Here is an 8,266-nt window from a genome sequence, read left to right as displayed (position 1 = left end):
AATCTGAGTCAGAATAACCAATCAAGTCACATACACCACCTTTAGGATACCATAAGCCGACGTTTGTTGTTCCTTTGAGATACTTCATGATTCTTTTCACGGAGGCAAGATGTGATTCCTTTGGATTGGCTTAAAATCACGCACAAAGACAAACACTAAACATTATGTCAGTACGACTTGGCGTAAAATATAATAATGAACCAATCATACCTCATTATTTTGTGATATCAATGGAAACACCAGATCCATCTTGATCAACATAAGTTCCAGATCCCATTGGAGTAGCCATTGCTTTGCAATTATCCATGTCAAATCTTTTCAACAACTCTTTGCAATACTTGGATTGGTTGATGAAGATGCCATTCTTTAGCTGCTTAATTTGAAGTCCAAGAAAATAATTCAATTTACCCATCATAAACATTTTGAACTCTCCTTGCATCATCACTGCAAATTCTTCACAAAGATCTTTGTTTGTTGAACCGAATATGATATCGTCAATGTAGACTTGAACCAATAAAGTATGATTTTTAATTTTCTTAATAAACAACATATTACTAACTTTTCCTTTTCAAATCCACTTTCACATAGAAAGTTTCTAAGTCTATCATACCTTCTTCGGGTATCTCGTTAAACTTACCGAGATTGTCTTTGTCATTGTTTAGGACAAAGAACTTGCATCCAAATATGTGAAAGTGAGAAATGTTAGATTTTCTTCCCTTGGAGAGTTTATATGGAGTCTTTTTCAAAATAGGTCTAACAATAACTCGATTACTTACATAGCATGCCATGCTTACCGCATCCGCCCAAAAGTATTTTGGAAGATTGAATCACTAAACATCGTTCTTGCAAGTTCTACTAGAGACCTATTCTTTCTCTCCACCCTTCAGTTTTGTTGTGGAGTCATTGGTGCTGAAAAATTGTGAAAGATCCCATGTTCTTCACAAAACTCTTCAAACGGTGCATTTTGGAATTCTCCACCGTGATCGCTTCTTATGGAGGCAATTTTTAGTGATTTTTCATTTTGAATTTGCTTTGCGTACTTCTTAGACGCTTTGAATGCATCAATTTTCTGCACTAAAAAGAATGTCCAAGAATATCTAGAAAAATCGTCAACAATAACTAAAGCATATACATTACCTCCGAAGCTTCTTGTTCTTGATGGACCATACAAGTCCATATGCAACAATTGTAGTGGCCTTGAATTAGACACCACATTCTTTGGTTTGAAAGTTGATTTGGTTTGTTTTCTATTTTGACATGCATCATATAATTTATCTTTGACAAACTTTATCTTAGGTAAACCAATGACAAGATCATGCTTGACTAGTTTGTTTAAATGTTCCATATGATTATGAGCAACTCTTTTATTCCATAGCCACGAGTCATTGGTGTTTACCATGCAACATTTTATTTTCAAAGATAAATCATCTAAGGAAAATCATGAAAATATCATTAATTCTCTTACCTTTTAGTTTTACCTCATGAGTGGCTTCATCTTCAATCAAGCATTCGTCCTTGGTGAACTTGATCTTGAAGCCTTTATCACACAATTGGATAATACTTAGAAGATTGTGCTTTAGTCCTTCAACACAAAGAACATCTTCAATGGATGTGAAAGGTGGTGTTTCAACTTTTCCTATGCCAAGAATTTTTCCTCTGTTGTTGTCTCTATAAGTGACATATCCCTTGGCTTTAAGCACTAGATTTGAAAATTTATTGATATCTCTCGTCATATGCTTAGAACAACCACTATCGAGATACCATCTATTTGTAGTGGTTTTCAGGCATACCTACAAAACAAATTAGGTTTTTTTAGGTACTCAAATTGCCTTGGGTCCTTCATAATTAGTTCCTTTCTTGACCAACACATAATTCCCATTTTCCACACTAAAGTTCCTTACATAGCAAGCATTAGGTGTGTGGCCAATTATACCATTATAGAAACAAGTAGGAACAAAATTACTTTTATATCTAGGAACATAAGATTTCTTATTGACAAATCTTTTTCTTTTAGGATAATGATGAACATTGCTTTCTTTGTTCATTTTTTCTTTATTGGATTGGTCACTAGCCTTAACAAATACGATTTTACTAGAACTTGATTTATTAAATTTAGAATACCCAAGTCCATTTTATCATTTGCATATCTTTGTTGACTAAGGACACCATCCAATTCAATTTGTACTTTTTCATATCTTTCAAGGACTCTTTTCAGATGGACAATTTGGAAAGAAAGTGATTCACACTCTTTGCATACAAAATTTTATTTTTGTTCTTTAACAAATTTTTGTTTTTCGACTTCAAAATATTTTTCCATGGTGTCAATCTTTTCTTCAAGAGATAAAATTTGTTTATTTTGATTAGACACCATTTTATACAGAATTTTGCATTCATTGAGAAGTTCATCTATAGAATATTGTGAATCATTATCATAAATGGAAAAATCATTACTAACCTCTTCATCTTCATCATCGAAATAGTGTGAAGCCATCAAGGAAAGATTTACACATTCGTCACTTTCCGAGTCAGATGACGAACTTACTTCATTATCTTCCCATGCAATGTAGGCTCTTTTAGATTTTGATTCCTTTCTACTTTTGAACCCATTCTTCTTGGTGAATTTTGGACAATCCGTCTTTATGCTTCCTTGCTTTCCATATTCATAGCAAGTTACATTTGGTGTTGAAGTATATTTTTCCTGAAAACTTTCTATTTGCATAATTCAAGGATTTTTTTTTTTACCAAAAAACTTACCAGGTATTTTTCAAGGAGCATAAATTTCTCATTTTCTTCCAGATCATCATCTTCTTGTTCTTCTTTCATGTCAACTTTCAAATCAATGAATTTGGACTTATTCTCTTGATTCTCATGCTTTTCAAGTCTTCTAAGTTCAAGTTCATGCTCTTGAATTTTTCTGAACAAGGATGCGAAAGTCATGGTAGACAAACTTTTCTTTTCCTATATTGCCGTCACTTTTGGTTGCCATTCCCTGGTTAAATACCTAAGCACTTTAAGATTAATATCATCGTTAGTAAAAGTCTTACCAAGAGTAATAAATTAATTTGTCAAGTGTACAAATCTCTTTTGCAACGCGACTATGGATTCTCCGGGCTCCATTATGAGCATCTCATACTCTTCAGTTAAGGTATTCAATCTGGATCTTTTTACTTCAACAGTTCCTTCATGCATTTATACCAAAGTATCCCATATTTATTTCAGGGTTGCACATTGAAAAACCCGAAAAAATTCATCCATGCTAAGAGCACTTTGGAGTATGGTGATTGCTTTCTTGTTGTAAAGTACTTTTCTCTTATCATCATCGCCCCATGAAATCTTAATCTTTATTGTCCCAACCTCGTGGACAACACTTGTGGGAACAAAATGACCATTTTCTACAACATCCCCAATTTCATCTCCTTGTGCTTCTAAATGAGCCTTCATGCGTATTTTCCTAAAGTCGAAATAATCACTAGAAAATAGTGGAGGTTTATTGCTACTTACACCATCTTTGAAAAAAGGATTTGCACTTGCGGGAGCCATACTGGATCTTTTAGGAACAAGCTACCTATAACCTGCTCTGGTGCTAATTGTAAGTAGTGATTACACCTAGGGGGGGGGGGTGAATTAGGTACTTTGATCGATTTTTGGTTTATTGAAATTATGCTTTTAACTTTCTGGTTTGGTGATGATTAGAAAGTGGTAAAGTCTATAAATATAAATAACACGACGATGTATCCTGGTCCCCCTTACCATCCAAGAGTACTCTAGTCCCCTTACGCAGTAAGAGATTTTACTCTCTGTTTAGAACTTTGTACAAGCCTATCCTAGCCACTATACACAAGTTCTTAAACCAATTAATAAGGAAAATCTCCTTATGATTTCTACAAAGTGAAACAAGAGAACAATCCTCCCTTATTCACTCTCTTGCTTTCAATAATCTTGGACAACAAGGTATTCCACAATAATCTGAATTTTTATAAGAGTTTAAAGTTTGATAACAATGTATATCAATTATTAGAATTGATCTTTTCTATCAGATAGGAAATTCACAATATGTTATACAAGTGCTCAAGGAATTATAGAGTTGAAACTTTTAGAAATGTAATGAAAATGTATGCAAAAGTTTCAACAAAAAATTGTATGGCAAGACACTTGTTTTGAAAATGAGAGAGTAAGAAATTTGAATTGAAATGAGAGAGGTTATTTTTCAAAATATGATTAGTAGAATATTCATAGACCCTTGAAACCTTTCTAAAAGTGTATGAATGCATGAAAAGATGCCATGCTTGAAGGATGCAAAAACAATTTCGTTTGAGTCAGATTTTGAATGAACCACTGCCTCTGCTTCAGTGATAACCGATTACTAAAAAGGTCATAACCAGTTACACCTGAAGTGGTGTTAAAAAATAAAAAAAAACCGTGCATGTAATCGGTTACCAAAAATGGTGCAACCGGTTACACCTCCCATACCCAGTCAAAGGACACAAACGCGCTACTGTGTAACCGGTTACCAGGAAAGATGTAGCCGGTTACACCCGCTTTGAAACTGAAAAGTACTTATGGAAATGAGTTTTGGCCAGGTTTCAAAGGGTTAAAAACATTGTATGCAATATGACATTATTACCATAATTTTTCTTTAGCACTTATGTTAGCTGTCATATTTCGACCAAAGAAGGCAAAGTGTGGTCGATTAGGAAGTCCGTTGGAGGGTTAGGTAAACATGGAAATTTGGAAACCTAGGGTCAACACATAAAGGGCCAGTCGAATTCGAAGGCTATCACCATGATGAGGAGTGGTCGTGGGTGTCATATACGTGGGTAGTTACCTACAGACGTGCTCTTCCTATCATCAGCACTTCCAGCCCAGTTTGCATCATAGTATCCAGTCAACAAAGATCCAGATCCATGAGTATATAACATCCCATAGTCACTGGTGCCATTTACATATTTCAGTATTCTCTTTACTTGGTTTATGTGACTGACTTTTGGTTCAGCTTGATATCTCGCACATACACGAATTGCAAATGCAATGTCAGGTCTGCTTGCTGTGAGATATAGCAGACTGCCTATCATGCTTCTGTATAGACTTTGATCTACACTGACACCATTTTCATCTTTGGAAATTTTTACATGTGTAAGAGCAGGAGTTCTTTTATGGCTAGCATTCTCCATGCCAAACTTCTTCACAATGTTCTTGGCATACTTGCTTTGAGATAAAAAGATAGAGTCTTCCATCTGTTTGACTTGTAGCCCAAGAAAGTAAGTCAGTTCTCCAACAAGGCTCATCTCAAACTCAGATTGCATTTGTCTAACAAAATGTTCAACCATCTGCTCTGACATTCCACCAAATACTATGTCATCTACATATATTTGTGCCACCATGAGCTTCCCTCCTTCATTCTTCACAAACAGACTTTTGTCAATTCCTCCTTTCCTGTATCCATTGTCAGTGAGGAACACTGTGAGCCTCTCATACCAAGCCCTGGGAGCTTGTTTTAACCCATAGAGGGCTTTCTTCAATCTGTACACATGTTTTGGAAGGTTTGGATCTATGAAACCTTTAGGCTGTTCAACATATACTTCTTCATTTAGATAGCCATTTAGAAAGGCACTTTTTACATCCATCTGAAACAGTTTGAATTTCAGAATACATGCCACTCCAAGCAGTAATCTAATGGACTCAAGGCGAGCTACAGGAGCAAAAGTTTCATCAAAGTCAACTCCTTCAACTTGAGTATATCCTTGAGCTACCAATCTAGCTTTGTTTTTAGTAACAACCCCTTGTTCATCAGATTTATTCTTGTATACCCACTTTGTACCTATGACATTTACTCCTTCAGGTCTAGAAACCAATTCCCATACTTCATTCCTTTTGAATTGACCTAACTCTTCTTGCATGGCATTGATCCAGAACTCATCAGTCAAGGCTTCCTTGATATTTCTAGGTTCAATTTTTGACACAAAGCAGCCATGTGAGATTACTTCTCTTGATCTAGTAGTGACTCCTTTATCTGGGTCTCCTATGATAAGGTCTTTGGGATGATCCTTCTGAATTCTGATAGAGGGTCCCTTGTTGATTTTGTCATCTTCAGGTTTAACTTGAGGTGGTTCTTCTTCCTTATTCTTATCTGAGGAGTCAGCTGGAGAATCATTCAGAGATGTCTCGACATCGTCTGTGACATCAGTCTGTTGATCATCAACCACTACATTAATGGATTCCATCAACACATTAGTTCTGGAATTGAAGACCCTGTAGGCTCTGCTGTTTGTTGAGTAGCCCAAAAATATTCCTTCATCACTTTTGGGATCCATCTTCCTTCTTTGCTCACGATCAGCTAAGATATATCATTTGCTACCAAATACATGGAAGTATTTTACTGTAGGTTTTCTTCCTTTCCAGACTTCATAGAGAGTTGTGGGATTCCCTTTCTTTAATGTCACTCTGTTGTGGACATAGCAGGCTGTGTTCATGGCTTCAGCCCAAAAGTGATAGGGTAACTTCTTAGCATGAGTCATAGCTCTGGCTGATTCTTGCAGAGTCCTATTTTTTCTTTCCACCACACCATTTTGCTGGGGAGTGATGGGAGATGAGAACTCATGATGAATTCCTTCTGAAGAACAAAATTCAGCAAATTTGCTGTACTCAAACTCCTTTCCATGATCACTTCTAATTTTGATAACAAGACTTTCTTTTTCCCTTTGAAGTTTTAGACACAACTCCTTAAATACTTCAAACACATCAGATTTTTCTCTTATAAAATTGATCCAGGTGTATCTGGAGAAATCATCCACCACCACATATGCATATTTCTTACCACCAAGGCTTTCTACCTGCATGGGTCCCATTAAGTCCATATGAAGTAGTTTCGGGACTTTGGTAGTTGTGTCATGTCTGAGCTTCTGGTGTGACATCCTTGTCTGTTTTCCAATCTGACATTCTCCACAGATTTTTCCCTCATCAATCTTTAAGTTGGGAATCCCTCTAACTGCTTCTACTGATATGATTCTCTTCATACCTTTCAAGTGCAGATGGCCCAATCTTTGATGCCATATTTTTACTTCTTCTTCTTTGGCTAAGGTACACATTAAAGAGTATCTAATTTCTTGAGAGTTCCACATGTAGCAGTTGTCTTTGGACCTAACTCCCTTCATGATTACTTTATTTTCTTTGTTAGTAATCAGACATTCAGTTTTTGTGAAGTTTACATTCAAACCTTGATCACATAGTTGACTGATGCTTATAAGATTCGCAGTTAATCCCTTAACAAGTAGAACATCATCAAGGCCAGGAACTCCAGGGCAATCCAGCCTACCCATTCCCTTGATTTCACCTTTTGCACCATCACCAAATGTAACATAACTCATGGCATGAGGATGAAGTTCAGTCAACAGGTTTTTGTTCCCAGTCATATGTCTGGAGCAACCACTGTCAAAATACCAATCTTCTTTGGCTGAAACTCTGAGGGAAGTGTGGGCTATTAGACTTGTGACCTTTGTCTTGAAAGCCCATTGCTTTCTGCTGACAGTCCTGTGATGTTTGGACCTAGATTGGTGTTGAGACTGAACAGGACTAAGATAGCCATATAGCTTATAGCAGAAGGGCTTCAGGTGGCCAAATTTTCCACAGTATTGGCATTTCCATCTTTGATGGTTCCCTTTCTGGTGTTGTGACATCTGATGTGACATCTCAGATTTGCTTTTACCATGGTTGCTCTTAGATTTGGATTTTGATTTGCAAGTGCACTCATCCTTGAATCCAATGCCAGATTTTTTTCCAGTTATTTGCCCAATCTGGAGAATCTTGTCTAGGGTGGCAGATCCATTGTTAAGCATTTTTACATACTTAGTCATCTCATCTAGTTTGGAATTCAATAATACAACCTTAGTTTCTAATTTTGAGATGGTTTCCATATACTCTTTCTTCTCATTTTTCAGCTGAGCTATCACTTGCTTCTGTTTTTCAACTTGTCTGCACACTCCTGCCCTTCTGTGGCACCACTCTTTGTAGGTAGTGTCCAGCTCTTCAAAGGATCTTTCATCATCAATTGACTCTTCCTCAGACCCCCATCTTCCTGTCAAAGCATTCCCATGATTTGTAGCTTCTTCAGTTTCACTTCCATCAGACCAAGAGGCTACAAGGCTCCTCTTTTGTTTCCTGAGGTAGGTCCCACATTCAGTTTTAATGTGACCATATCCATTACACTCATAGCCATGAACTTCTTTGGGTTTTTCTTCAGACTTTATGGTCTTACCAAAGCTGTTGGATT

Source organism: Lathyrus oleraceus, chromosome 6 (assembly GCF_024323335.1).
Source record: "Lathyrus oleraceus cultivar Zhongwan6 chromosome 6, CAAS_Psat_ZW6_1.0, whole genome shotgun sequence".
NCBI classification, from domain to species: domain Eukaryota; kingdom Viridiplantae; phylum Streptophyta; class Magnoliopsida; order Fabales; family Fabaceae; genus Lathyrus; species Lathyrus oleraceus.
This window is presented reverse-complemented; position numbering follows the sequence as displayed.